The sequence below is a fragment of the Haemorhous mexicanus genome, chromosome 6 (assembly GCF_027477595.1).
Source record: "Haemorhous mexicanus isolate bHaeMex1 chromosome 6, bHaeMex1.pri, whole genome shotgun sequence".
Classification (NCBI taxonomy): domain Eukaryota; kingdom Metazoa; phylum Chordata; class Aves; order Passeriformes; family Fringillidae; genus Haemorhous; species Haemorhous mexicanus.
The window spans coordinates 41649613-41664852 of record NC_082346.1 but is presented as its reverse complement, the minus strand read 5'-3'; the positions used below and the strand labels follow the sequence as shown (position 1 = coordinate 41664852).

The following is a 15240-nucleotide window of genomic DNA, read 5'->3' as shown; positions in this document are numbered from 1 at the left end:
TAGAGAAAATAAAAATGGTGGATATCAGATTAAGGTCACTTATGGATCAAAGTAAAATGGAAAGATTTTTAGGGCTTCCTAGGGTGTGCCAAATTATTTCCTCATAATTACAAAAAAAAAAAAAAAAAAAGTTAGGATACAGAGAAACAAAATATTCCAGACACTAAGTATTTAAACTGGTTGCTCTGAACACAAATGCTGTAATAGGTAGCTGACTTGCGCACAACACTTACTTGTCCTTCAAGATGTACCTTTACAGAAGGTACCTTGAACATAAGGTATTTTTAGAACTAAAACTTATTGAACCATCATTATTCAGTCTTAAAATGTCAGCATTTCAAAAATGATCAGAAGTGGCCATTAAGGTTTTCACACAAGGAATCATCAGAAAAATTGAATACAATTATTATAAATCCTTACTTTCATTTGAAAACAATCTGCTAATAATCAATCTGTGTAATAATGAGAGGAAACTAAAGGTGGAGATTAAAATAAAGTATACTGGCAGACTGAGAGAAAACTGAAAATACAAAATGAAACCATAACCCAAATGCTAGAGGTAATTTTAAATCTAATTTCCTTATTCACTATTTATTTATCCACCTTGTGCTAGTATAAAACTACTAGGAGACCATGAAATAAAGTAAAAATAAAAAAGATGTCCCTCTTGGTTGAATATAAAATTAATAGTTAATACAATAGTCACATAAAATTAATAGTTATTAGAATAATAAAACAACTCTCAGACCTAACTGTTTTGCCATTTACAGAAATAAGAAATGCCTCCAAATGCTGCATATAGCAGCATGGGAGAAAATCACACACTGTGGTCAGTATGTACCTATTTTCCACACAGAGAAAATGTAGGAAAGCTGATTCAGAAGCACTTGCTCGATGTAAAAGCCTTAAAATTGTTCTTTACCAACAGCATTTTAGCATAAAAATATTTTTTTCCATATCTTGGTGTATTTCAAAGCAAACCCGAGCTGTACACAAGTACCTTTGGTGTTACTTTACTTACTGTAGTAGGAAAAAGAAAAAAATTATTTTAAGAAGTCATATTATTAAAAGTTTAAAATGTAGTGCACATTTGCTTTGCCCTTTGATGTCACAGTCCTATTTTTCTATTCAAATCTTGTACACTGTAAGTTAATTGCTTTTGGAAACTACTTATTATTCATGTAAAAATTAATGTGCCAATGTGTTTAAATCCTTTTAAATGACCATTCATGCATCTTTCTTCTTTAAGTACCAATGAAATCTGTCAAAGATATCAATGCAAGATGGTCTTAGACAAAGTTCTAATATAGATTTTTTCTGCTAACATAAGATTTTCATTTTCGTCAACTTTACTTAAATTCCATTAATTTTTTAAGCTGCTTTTAATAAATTCACAAGTAAAAAATTTTAGGCTCCATAGTCTGTCATTTGTGTTCCAGCTGACTTTATGAATATTAATAACAGTGTTATCCTGATTAAATAGGCTTCATATAAAATCCCTGTGAATCCTATAGCTCAGACATCTCATTTTTCCAACTCTTTATGAATTTGGATTCAGACATTAAACTGGAAAAAACCTTAAAAAACAGATTCAATGGTACATTGGTGTACCCTTAAGCAAAAAATTAGCTGTTCTAATGATTCAAATAATTAAAATTGATAGAACCACATATTGGGATTTCACACTTTCTGTACACATGCAACATATTTTAACTCTAATGAAAACATCAACACTGCACAGACACAGGATTAAGAATCTATCATAATACCTGTCCTAATGTTTACCTTAAACAAACAGATGATATAATCTTGAATCTTCACACACGGAGTGCTGATTTGGAGAAGTATTTTCCAAAGAGAAAGAAATTAGTGGATGCTTAATTACATAAACATAGACATGAAATACATGAACATTCTAGTTTACCACAGGAGCCCAGTGAAAAACAGCATTAACTATTAAATGGTTCATACTTCAGGAAAACCAACCTTTTTCTTGAGAATATCAAATTGAAACACACAGGAAATACTAATATTATCCTAGGAGACTCATGCAGTCCCAGTTCCAAACTGTTAACTTCTTTCCATGCTTATATATTTGAATTATTTACATCTATGACAGACAAAAATGGAAAATTAGGCTCACTGCACTGCCTTCACTTTTTTTATATAGTGCTAACTGGAATGACTGTTTCCTCATCCATTCAGGAAAATATTCTGCAAAAACACCATTAAAATACTTTGCCTTTCAGTTCCTTGGAATATGAATGGATTTTAGGAGAAAAAAAAATCTAAACAAAATAACAGCTTATTCAAAAGGATGGCATACCAATCCTGGTTCTAATTATTCATCAAAACAAGCACTTCAGAGGAATTAAATAAAAACAAGAGGTATATAAAAGTAACATATATCTTCAAGATAAAAAGCACACAGTGCTTTACTTGTGCAGTTCCAAATGACTTTTATTACAGGTTTAGCAGCATTTCCTCTCTCTGAGGCAAAAACCCCAACCTCTTGGGAGTCTGCAAATAACAGACACTCTACAAAGGAGCACCCAAAGGTAACTCCAACCCCACAGCAACACTAACGACAATGCTTTCTCTCCCTGGACAGAAGTCCATCTTCTAAGCCGGAGTTCAGATACTGAGTCCCCTCCTCAGGAACAGAAAGACTGCTGGGACCACTCTATGTGGAGACCCAATGACTGCAAACCCCCATTCCTTGGTCTTGCCTTGAAAGAATTTGAAGTCAACCACTGAATCATGGCCTTAGCTGCTGTGACAGGGTGCAAATGTTTGCTGCTCTTGGCTGAATTCACCCATTCTTCCTGAAGAATCCTCCAGTCCTGGAAGAGTTTTTCCACACAGAGGGTTATCCCACCTGCCCCATTTCTGGTGGAACAGAGACCAGTCCCCTCTACTCCTTGGAATGGCACTAAGCCTGTTTTTGTCCACCTTAGAGGTGCAGTTAACAGTTGCCACTGACAGTGCAGGGATGAAGTACCATAGAGTTTATGAAGAGGGAAACAGAGAATGAATTTTAGTATTATTCCCATAAAATTAATTAGATTGGCAGAATCTTCTAAAATATCCTGAAACGTTTTGCCTTGGGACATACTAAACAAAAAAAACTAACTTTGGAGGGACTCTACATAAAAACCAGTTACCTTCTCAAAGCATTTCCCCAGGGAACAAACAGTCAGTTTTCCTAGCCCAGGTGGATGTCAAGTCTTGATTAAGCGACACACTCCTCTAAAAAGAGTCCCATTTCCTCCCTATCTTATGGCGTATCAGAAACCTAAGGCAACTCAAAGTAAGTTAGAACTAGTTTTGGACAGTTATAAAAACACTAGTCAAAGGATAACAGAGACAGCCAAGTCAAGTATTTTTTACAAGTGGAATAATATCATGTTAGATACTTAAAAGCTGTGAAATGAAACACACCTTGATTACAGAGATACTTATTGTATTGTATTCCATTACTTTTATATGCTTTTAAATACAAGTAATTCAAGCAAAATATTCTGTTTCTTTTAAAAATAATATAAAATATAGACAAGTGGATTAACCTTAGAAATGGATGAATGCAGCATGAATATTATTTCAAATTTATAAACTCTCACATCACTAAAAAGACTTCAAGATTTTGGTTAATAAAAGTAACTTCATTATCTGGAAACTTGATAAAAACATTTCCCCAGAGGGCAGAGTGAAGCAGTTGTCCCTGACTTTTCTTCCCTGCTGATTCTTGACCCAAAAGGAGGTAAGACATATGCAGTTGTTTTCAACTAACCTATATAAATAAAAAAAAGACATGAAGAACTAGGGGTCAAATAATTTTCCTCTGTTGCTACAGCAGTTTCTTCATATCGTCATTACTAAATTTCCATCTGGTGCTTTTAATGATGGCATACTGTAAGGCAAAGAGCACTTTTTGTCTTTGTCATGCTTTTGACAAAAGCACAAGAGGAGGCATAAAAATGCATAAAACCAACTGGTTTATAATAGGTTTCACCTATTCCTAAATCAAACTTAGCTGGATAAAGAACAGGTACTTTCTTCTTTATTTTTTCTCCCTAAGTTGAACTAAGTGTCTTCAAGGGTCAGTTCTCTCTCTGTGCATCAGGAAATGTTTATGTGCATATTAGCTCACAAACAGCCCCCAATCTCTTCTGTCCTCTGATATATTCTCATTTTCACATTAACAATCTTCATTTGTATTTTATTCACTAAACAATCTTCAGCATGCTCTGTTGTCTTCTCCATTTTGCAGCTGTCCTGTGTCCGCCAATTCTTTTCTTTTTCCTTAGTTTTGTCTTCTCTTTGACAATACATGCCTTTTACTTTCCCCCTGCCCACCACCTTTTTTGAAATGCAAAAAACCTGTAGAGAATCGTGTCAAATACTATCTCCCTTTTTTTTTTTTTGCAGCTTTTCTCATGTGATACTCTAACAAACATTATTTTCATTCTAATAATGAAACCATGACATGCTTCGATCAGGTGTGAACAGCCAAATCATTTAGCCATCCTTCAGTTTTGTTGTAAACTCTTCACTGGCCTTAAAACCCAGTGTTATGTATCATATTGTTATAGACAGCCAGATCTCCATTTCTAAACATTTTACAACCAGATTGTAATTTCTGTAGCCTTTACAGATAGGAACAAATATGTGCATTTTAAACTCACTGTTGTCTTATCTAGAATCAAAATAATATTTTAGTAGAATCAGCACAATATAGTGGTAAGGGCTACCTGGGTAGTACACTCTGATGACAGGATCCTAGTCAGCAGACAAAGGGAAGTCATTAGCCCCCCCTATTTGGCTCATCTGAAGGGCTGCATCCGGTTTGTTCTGCTCATGGATATTCTGAGCTAAGTCCAGCAGGTGATTCAAGATGATTAGGGGTCTGCAGGACATAAGTTATGAGGAGTTTGCTAGACTTTGATTAGTTGGTTTTAACGAGGAAAAAGCTAAACAGGGATTGTATTGGGTTTTAGCTGCCTTGTGAGCAAATATAGAGCAGACAGAGACTGTTCTGAGAGAGACAAGCTGTAACATAGAAAATGCAGACTTATGGGAAAGAGAAAATTTTTCACAGATAGGAAGGTCACTGGAACTAGCTGATTAGAAAGGTTACAGGATCTCTATAGCTGGATATGGGCAAAACTCATCTGGATATATCAACCCAATCTAACTTTGGAGATTGCCCCATTCTGAACTGGATGATATGCAATTCCTGCCTACCTATTTTGTTATTCTAAAGATTGCAACAAAACAAACCCACCAGTACTAGAATTCCTGTAACAGAAAAAATATTAGGCTGCTTTCTGCTTTACAGGGTAGGTCAGTAGAGCCCATGACCAACCAACAACCAAACATCAGTGAGACATAAACAAAGACCACCCATGTGGCAGACAGGCTAAATGCCAACAGTGAGGAAACAGCACAAGAGCAGCATGTGTACAGCATTTTGAGACCTACTAGTCTTGAGCACCCAATTTTCTTCAGTTTACTACATGACTGAATGATTTGGTATTAGGCTATATGTCAAATATTGGTTTGCACATCATCCTTCAGTAAACTAAAAATGGAATGACACAGTTATTTCACCTGTCTTTCTGAAAGCCCTGGCTGCAAGCCCCACAAAATCCATCTTTCCCCCAAACTTGTAAAAATGTCACTGTGGCTAAAGAGCTCCAAAGCTAACTATGGAAATTATTCAAAAAACATGAGTCTACAGCACTTTTGTTTGCAAAATTAACTGTATAGTATATTCAGTATATTGAAATTCCCAAATCTCCAAATCATAATTTCTTTTGTCACAGAACAAAGTTGCTAGCCCAGATTTTACCATAAAAGCAAAAATAAAATCACAAAACATTATATGCACATGAAAATGTGAAGTAGTTGCTCAGTGCCAAATTCAAAAACCGCTAGTACAACCTATTTCTGCATTAAGCAGAAATTGTCTTTGCCAAAAACATTCCAATTGTTTGGCTGCCTCCACAGAAAGAAGTAAGACTGAACGAAGACTCAACGAAGAAAAGCAGCAGAGAAGCAGAGAAACTTGATTTATCCAGACAACTCACATTTCTCAAGGTACCTTCAAATAGCGCCATTTTTCCTGACAGTAAAAATAAAAAGCATAAAGGCAACAAACAGTGTGGATATTGGAGCCTGACCAAAAACTATCATGAACACTGAACATGCAGAGGCCTGTCAGAAACGTGCCAACCTTTCAAGATTCAGTTCTGTACATGGGGACTGAGAGGGGCCTGCTGGTTTCCTGCAGGGAAATACAGACCACCAGTTATGTATCTGTCAGGCTGTTTTAAACAGCACAAAAACACAGATGTGCCTCCAGGGCTGTCATAAAGCAGTATATTCACTGCACTGCTTCTACCCAAATAATGCAACTGCTCCAATTCTATACTGTGTGCAGCAGCTGAGGAAAGGAATCACATCACCTGAAATTTCACAAGCTAAAAAGCTCAGAGAAATAAAATAACACTGACTCCACATTAGCCCTTTTTGTTCATTACAAGCAAATTAACTACCCTTTTCTTAGATAACTACCTGAAAAGAAAGCTGTCCTTCACTACAAGCATAATTAATCCCTTAACCACGCTTGCTCAGCAGTAAAAGCATAGGAACACAGAGTGTTGCTCAGGTGTGAACACATACCTTTTGACTCAATAACCATACAGTCTTGCCTGAACTTCAGTTTTTAATTTTTTTTTTTTTGGTAAGATTTAGCAACTAGATCCAGTACATAGTGCCTTCATTGACTATGAATAGCAACTTCACCCTTTGTAAGCAAGAAGTGGAAGTTACAGAGAAGCAGCACACTTCAGGATGTGTCCAAAGAGGAGCAACAAAGTTGGGGAAGGGTCTAGAGCACAAATCTTATGAGGAACTGCTGAGGGAGTTGATGCTTAGCCTGGAGGAAATGAGGCTGAGAGAAGACCTTACTGCTCTCTCCAGCTACCTGAAAGGAGGCTGTAGTCTGTCTCCTTCCAAGTAACAAGCAATAGGTCAAGGGGAAATGGTCTCAGGTTACATGAGAGAAGGTGTAGATTGGATATTTTGGATAAACCTTTCCTCACAGAAAGGTTTGGCAAGATTTAGAACAGGCTGCTCGGGGAAATGGTGGAGTCACCATCCCAGGATGTATTTAAAAGATGGGTAGATGTGGTACTAGGGAATATTGTCTAGTGGTGGTCTTGGCAGTTCTGCATTAATGGTTGGAATTGATGGTCTTAAATGTCTGAGCATTTTCAGCACTTAAGCATTGACTGTGTGCTTTACAACATGCTTAACATGCGTGATATATAGCATGCCTTATGTGCAGTTGCTTATTTAGTCACGATTACTAGGTTAGCGATTTTGGAAAATTAATCCAGATGCTTCCCTGAAACTTACTGCAGTATCAAAGAAATCTGAAAACCAGCACATTTCAAAATAACAAGCTACACATTCAGAAATGATCTTGGACTACCAGAGAAGAACAAGATATTCTGAGGTGGGCCAAAGCTCAATGAGAACCAGAGATGCCTCAGTGAAATAAATCTGTTGAGAATGTTCAGAATTTAAAGGTAAGCTAAAGGCTGAAGAGGCTGAACCTGCAAACATTCAGCACCATAGCAATTGCTTCACTGTTTCCTGATGTTGCACCAACAATGAAAGGTACAAGATTAAAAGGAGTCACCACAGACCGCAAATCAGTGCCAGCCAGTTGAAAATGACAGAGAAACAAGCAAACAACAACAAAAAGAAAAAAATCAAAGGAAAAAAAGAGGCATTAGCTGAAGTTAGATCATCAGTCACAACACAGTTATTTCTGATAGTGGATCAATTTCCCTGCCAAACTTAAAGAAAGCAATGCAAAACATAATCACAAATGAGGATACCAATCAAACTGCAGTTTGTTTTTTTTTTTAATGTCAGAGGAAAAATCATATTTATCCTTTAACTCTTGTTCAGAAAATATCCAAAACCTTCTCTCAGCTGAAACGTACAAAAAATAAGTCAACTTCACCCAGTAGGCAGAAAATTCTTGCTGGGAAAAAAAATCTGTCTAAAATGTTAAAAGTTACAAACAACTGAAAATTTAGTCACAAAAGGTCTTCCAAAACAAGGTGCAGAACAATTTTAAACACAAGCAGAAATGTCAAAACACACAAAATGAAAACTGTCATTTCTGCTCCTTTTCAGCCAATGAAATAGTCCATTTTTTTTAAATTTAGTATTTGAATATATGGATCATTCTCATTCTTTAATCCTTTGATTACTTGTAATAATATGCAACACACAGAATGAAGAAGCTGGACAAATAGGTTTTTTAAAAAACCCAAATTTTTTCACTGGGTTTTGAAGAAAGTTCCTTTTAAACCCTTAGTCAGCACATTATATTCAGCCAAAACCATGAAAGTAAATTACAGTGGAGAAGCCCTAAAGAATTCCTCTGAGAATATAAACTACAATGAGTTTCATATAAGTTGTGGGTTACACAACTGAGAGAAAAACTTCTTAGGGCCTGAGTCATACCATCAGATTCTCTCCACACCAACAAATGGAGAAAACAATCCTAGAAAAATTCATGACCTAGGATTATCTTGCAGTTTTCAGCAAAATTATTCTCTCTGTGTTTTTTTTGTTTTTGTAAATGAAAACAGATGGATATTTTATTCTTTCTTACAAGTTCATTCTATATTTCAATACCGTGCATTAATTATTCCTTGATTCATCAAGATATATTCATGTTTTCATTGCCAAAACACTAGAGCTGAGACAGCAGCTGAATATTGGCCCCAGACCAGTTATTCCTGGGTGGAGCAAAGAAGTTCTAATCCACTTCCATGATGAAGGAAGAAAAAGCCTTCCATAGTACTTCTGAAACCCAGGCTCTTTTTGATAGCTACTTTCTCTTGCACATAATTGTGCTGAATATTTTGAGGCTTCTTTGTCAAATGTTGTAGTTACTACGTAGTTCACTGCTTGGCATCGCTAAAAGATAAAAAGAAATCAAGACTTCATAGCTATAAAAGTGTAGATAAAATACAAGATTTTAAAAAAGGGAACATCTGGTCAACAGTTAAAATACTCAGAATAATTCCGAAGATATTCCTGGACATTATAAAGTTGCAAAACATGCAGGCTACACAGTTTTATCTCCCCTTTCATGCTGAAGGAACACGTGACAAAGTTAGGAATGTGCACTACTAGGGCATCTGTGCCTAATCATAACATTAAGAAAACTCCTAAAAATCTTCCTATTTCACAGTCCAACTAAGAGGAAAGAAAGAAGTCTTCTGAAACATTTTCTGAAACTCATTTTGAATATAAGCAACTTTATTTAGTGTTGTGCTTTCATAACTCCTTACTGTCAAAGGCAAATCTTAACACGTCCAGACTTAAATGTAAAGAAAAAAAGGAAAGGCATAATTTTTCTGGTAGAAGTTATGACCCTTTGACACTGCTTTCAGTGGTCTTCAACTTCTTTTAATTCCTTCCCGACTTTAAAGCCACAATATCTAATCAGTTATTTCTGTTCATATTTCTGCTTATCCAAAGAACATATTCCACTGTCCTCAGTTCTTCAGCTGGAATGGGTATCTGCTGAGCAGTCAGGTTTGGGAAAGGAGGTGTTGTGCAAAGGTTGCTGTTTTTGCAAGAACTCGCTGTCTGCCTGAAAAGAGTTAAGTGAATTCAATTTCATTTACTCATCGCACTGAACTTTATGGAGGTGTAAGATTATTTTTGGTTTTTATCAAAGATACTATAGATAAACTAAACCTAAGGAAAAGGTAGTTCCGTATTTATAAGGTTTTCCACAGTGCTTTCAGGACAGATTGAAAAAACACACCTACACTCAGACATCCATTAATAGACACCTTCCTAAAAACCTGTTTCTCAAGACACTTGAGAAGTCCAGAGACCTCATAATGAGCAAACTCATGCTCTGATAACATTTTTCTTTAATCAGATGAGCTAAAGGTTTTTTTCAAAACATTTCTGATAACATCTGATATTTTTTATGAACTTCTTTATAACTGGAGTTTAACATTAATGTGAATGAATTTCTATAGCATGTGAAACAAAATTTTTCTTTTATTTACAGTATAATTCTTGTATTACTAATCAGTGACACTTTCATGTGTGATTATATTCTATAGGATTACAGTTTAAAAAAATCCATCACTGGTTTTTATTACATGTGGGATTTTTAAGAGCTGAAGATGTACAGATAATTCTTAATTTCCCCAACCTCTCTAATGATATGAATGGCTGTGTTGCTGTAAAAAAAGTGTCATATGTTACACTAAAGGGATTCTCAATAAAGTACCTAGTTTGATTTTTTTTTTTTGGTTGTTGCTAACTTTTAAGGTAAATTTGGATACAGCTGGAGGGGAACCTCACTATGAAAGCAGCCTATGCTATTTATAGTAAGTTTTCTCTCTAGTGCAAGATAGTGAATGTTTGCCAAAAGAATTGTACATCCAGGAGGGTTTTTGAAATATGAAAGATACTTTTAAACTATGAAGAGAATTATAATTTTTGCCTAATATTTAGTAACCTTCAGATACTGTAATTCCACTTCAGATCCTGGAAAAACATTCCGGAGACAAATATTAGTCTACCACTGGATAGTGAAGAGGAGGAACAAAATTACATTTCAAGGGGAAACTGTTTTAATTAGAGTTACCTTGTACACCTGCACAGCAGTCACCTTCAGTACATTGTGCGAAGTGTTACACCCCACAACTGTGTTTATTCTTGCTACCATCAAATTCTGAGTCCATAAAGCAAGAAGCTCAAGATTGCTCCCAGGCATACTTAGATAATCCTCCATGTATGCTGCTGTAGTGCAGAAAACTAACTTAAACACCCTTAACTGGTTGACCGTACACGCCACAATAACAGTCCCTGGAAACACCAGGACACCCTAATCCATAACCTTTATGACAAAGGAATCCTTTATGGATGCTTCATTCTTTTACATTTCAGGATACATGAACCAACAGGTGGACAGGGTACATTACTGCCCTTTCACAACTGTATTGACTCAGGAATGGCCTCACTATGATCCTGAAAGAAATCCAATTGTATCAAAAAAGGAAGGTGAATCTATTCTCAGAGGTAGCTGCATTCCTGTATCTGTACTTCTGCAGTCTAATCAATTTTCAGCATTTGGAAAGAAAGCCTGATTACATGGAAGCAGACCTCAGTGATCTCATCACCAGCCCAGCACATGGAAGCTGCAGAGCTACTGCCTGTGCAGAGTCTTACCAAGCACTATACTAGAACTCCGTAGTTGTTAAACCACTCGGCATGCAAAATCATTTACCCTGAATCCTACCTGAGAAATCAAAGATCAGATTCTCACCCTGCAGCACAGGTCTTTCCTTGGCTGAAGCAGAACAAGCCACTAGCTTATAAGAAACTTACGATTCTGGAAGAAAAGACGATTTGTAATGCCAGCACTTATCCAGAAAAGCTGTTCAGTGACACTAGTTCCTCACCCTATAGATGTAGAGTCACTACTTACTGCCACAACTCTCTGACATAATCTAACTCGAGTAACAGTGCAAATTCCTGACCTCAGTGACACTGGTACTTTGACAGAAGCCCAAAAAAATCTGGACTCTGTAAAAAGCAGCAAGTGTAGAACTCCTTGCTGCCAAATAAAGTCAGGTAATAAAGACATGTTCTGGAAGCCATCACTTGTGTAAAGTGTCCAGATTGATGCAATACTTGTCGGGTCTAGTAACACTTTTTTGTGAAGTGGATGCCATGTCAAGGACTCTGGTTTTTATTGTCCTAGGACCCAAAAGTTCCAATACACTCCACATGGAAAAACTTATCACTGAACACTGCAGCTTATTTATTAAATGTGTGTGATAAGGTGAATGGCAGCCATTTCAGTTCACTACATGTTCTACGTGTTCCAAATTCCGACTTGAAATTCAGTTACTGAGAAGGTGTCTTCTTTAGTTCAAGCTGACCCAAATGCTCAGCTGAGGTACCCAACATGGAGTCACTTCTCTGAGAACCTAGAATCCATTTTATTGTCCTTTCTGGTCTGAACAATAGTTAAATTTCCTTCTCTTGAAGACATACCAAAGATTTGATTCTGGAAAAAATAAGCCTTCCTGATAGGAAGTAATTTATTATCAAAATGTACTATTAAATCATGGGCTCCAACATCTACGTGGCATTTGGATCCACCAACTACATCTCAAGCACATACAAGATTCTTTGAATAGGGCTAATCTAACTTCACAGTGTTACAGTGACAACAGATCCAGTCTCACTCAGAAACCTCAAGTTAGTTTTGCATTAATCTCTACTTAGCAAAGGATGTGAATTTGCCTACAGATAATATATGGGAGGATGGTGAGAGCATTGATATCTATTCCCTCCTTTGAAATCCCAAAACTACTCTAAGATCTAACATAATAATGCAAATAAAGAATGTGTAGTAGAAAAGATGGTGCCTATCAGTTTCATTTTATTCACTTTGTATTTTCTGCAGTAGCAATGTGTTTTGCAAGTGAAGAGATTTCCTTTTACTGACCTTGGCATTCATCAGGACCATACTGTGATTTATATCAAGAATTCCAGGCCTTTATCTGATCTTATAAATAAATGTAAAATACATAAAACAATTATCCTAGTGTAAAATTGAATTTTATCTCTCTGTAATCAGCTTTTGTCTATGATACATATTTCTATGTTTGAATACAATTCAAAATTAATAATAGGTATAATTTATTTTCTGACTTTTCATTATCTTGACATTTTAACAATCTTTTTTTTATATACTCAGGCTTTAGTTTTATCTAGGGCTTCAACCCCACAGTTCTTTTTTAGACATGTACAATGTGTCTTTCAGAATATCCATTCAAGGAATAAGCCTGCTAAAAGAACACACTGTCCATTTAACAGACCAAGAAAAATTATTTAAAAGAGCAGGGCTTTATAACAAAGAAAACCACCAGATTAAGAGAGAAAATTTAGCACTGCATGTGAATGACAGGAAAAAACATGTATTAGAAGAAATCACAAGTTACAGCTAAGAATTAGAAGTAAAAAGTAGAGTCCTGAAATTGGTGATTCTGGAAAATTATTAAAAGACAGCTTAGATGCAATTTTTTAATAGCTAAAAGAGACAACCAAGGAAGTCTTCTTCCTATTAAAGGGCAGTCACAACTTTATATTGAATGCCATTGTATTAGCAATTTAAGATAGAGATTAGTCTTACCTGGAAATGAGGCTTTCAGTATTTTACGAGTAATTTTTTGGCCTTAAATGTAATTTATACAAATGCACCAATCTAATAGTTTACTTTCTTTTCTTAATTAAATTAATTATTTAACTTCAACTAACCATCCATGATGTTTTACTACCTCAGACATACACATGTTGACTTCAAAGAAAGTATGTCTCAAGTCAAGTTCTCACCACCACGTAAGGCTTGAGTAGACTTCATGAGTGCTACAGTTTACACAGAAGACTTCATTTAAATCCAAGAGCTCAGAATTAGAGATGGTCAGACAGGAAATAAAAAAAAAAAAAAAAAAAAAAAAAAAAAAAAAAAAAAAAAAAAAAATAAAGACACAGACATACACAATACAGCATGAGAGAATATCCTAGAAGGACTGTAATGAATATATACAAAGAATGTCATGACTATATGGGCTGACAGCAGAAGCGTCACTTTCCATACAGGGCAAGAAGTCCACAGCCACTCTGCACAAAGCCAGACTGGCCACACCACAGCTGGTAGTGCAGCAGCAGTGGGATTCCTTCACGTCTGCAGCAAAGGAAGCTGCTCACTGGGCCTTTGTGATTAGAGGAGGAATGTGATAACCACGGTGGTCTAGACTGCTACAAGTAAAAACAACCCGCCCCAAAATGAGCGGTCCTTGGTCTGAAGTGGCTGTGGTCAGGATGAGGCATGTTTAGGAGGCAGTCCCTCAAATACCTTGTGATAAACACATGTGGAGAAAATAACACGAAAGAACAGTGTAGCTAACTGAATAAAAGGTTAAAGAAAATAAACAGTATTTTTGCAGCTTAGCATTTATTTGTGAACTGCTGGTGCAACTCTATGGTTGACAGAAAAGCTATGAGGCTTTTGGTAGCTTGACAAGACAATCTACAAGCTTGAATGAAATGTTCAGCTTAAGGAATTAGAATAAATCTGATGACTGATGTGCTACTGAACGTGACAGACTGTCATCTGTTTTAAGCAGGATCTCTGTAGGATGTACTGAAAGCAAGATTTTCCCATTACCTTAAACATACTAAGACTTTTCCCAATGAATTCTGGCTAATCTATTAAGACAAAAGATCTCCTCAAACTCTTGGCATTTCAGTAAAATAATGAAATAGCCATTTGGTTTACTTGCATAATTAATTCGTGCTGACACTGTACTTCTGCGATTAATTTACAACCAGTCACAAATGTATACAATAAAAAAAATTACTCTAAATTCCTGAATTAACTATAAAACTATAAAAAATGCACAATAAGAGATTAAAGGAGCTTATCTAAACACTATTTGTACACAGACTTTTACACGTAGAAATATCAAATTGTTTATCTGTTATCAAAGAGGATTTCATACAAAAATAGGTACAGGCATTCCTTAATACCTCTTGAAAATCAAGAAAAAATTATCAAAAAAACCTACAGTCAAATGGTATTACAACAAATAGCTACTGATATATTAAAAAAAAAAACCAAAAAACTTTAGTTTTAATTTGGCCTAAAATCCTAAAAAAATTTAAGCCATTAATTTAATGATATACAGAGACACACATATAAACACTGTAAAATAACATAAAAATCCTTGGAATGTAATTTACGCTATTTTAAAAACCATATAAACAAAAAAACTTTGGCAAGATCTAGGCTGAAACAAGAATATCCTTCCTCTAAGTAAATAGTCCCTGTAGGAATTACTAAGGTGTTTTACCATCTCCTTATCCTAGAGATAATGACTCAAATCTGTCCTACAAACACAAAATATGGAAAAAAGGATTTTGGGACATCCACCTGGAATCTGTACCTTAGATACAGGGAATGGGCAAAACTGCTCACTGGTGGATAAAGCACAGTAACATCAGCTTGAACTAAGCTGCATTTGTAAAGCTGAGCAGGGAAGCCAGCACAACTTCTCAGCTCCAAAATGGAGTAAGAATGTCATTCAACCTTCAGAAAAGGCTGTGTCA

General features: G+C 35.8%; 1 protein-coding gene across 6 annotated transcripts in view; it reads right to left on the bottom strand.

Moving 5' to 3' along the window:
* MIPOL1 (mirror-image polydactyly 1) overlaps positions 1–15240 on the bottom strand; it is a 188750-nt gene that overhangs the window by 157508 nt on the left and 16002 nt on the right. Inside the window, exon 2 of one of the 6 annotated variants that reach the window (XM_059849932.1) lies at positions 842–1020. The exons of 4 other annotated variants lie outside the window; for them this stretch is intronic. The gene's annotated coding sequence lies outside the window, so the exon portion shown is untranslated. Of the gene's footprint in view, positions 1–841; positions 1021–1785; positions 1928–15240 lie in introns of those variants that run through there. One more of the 6 variants, XM_059849930.1, reaches the window with a different exon arrangement.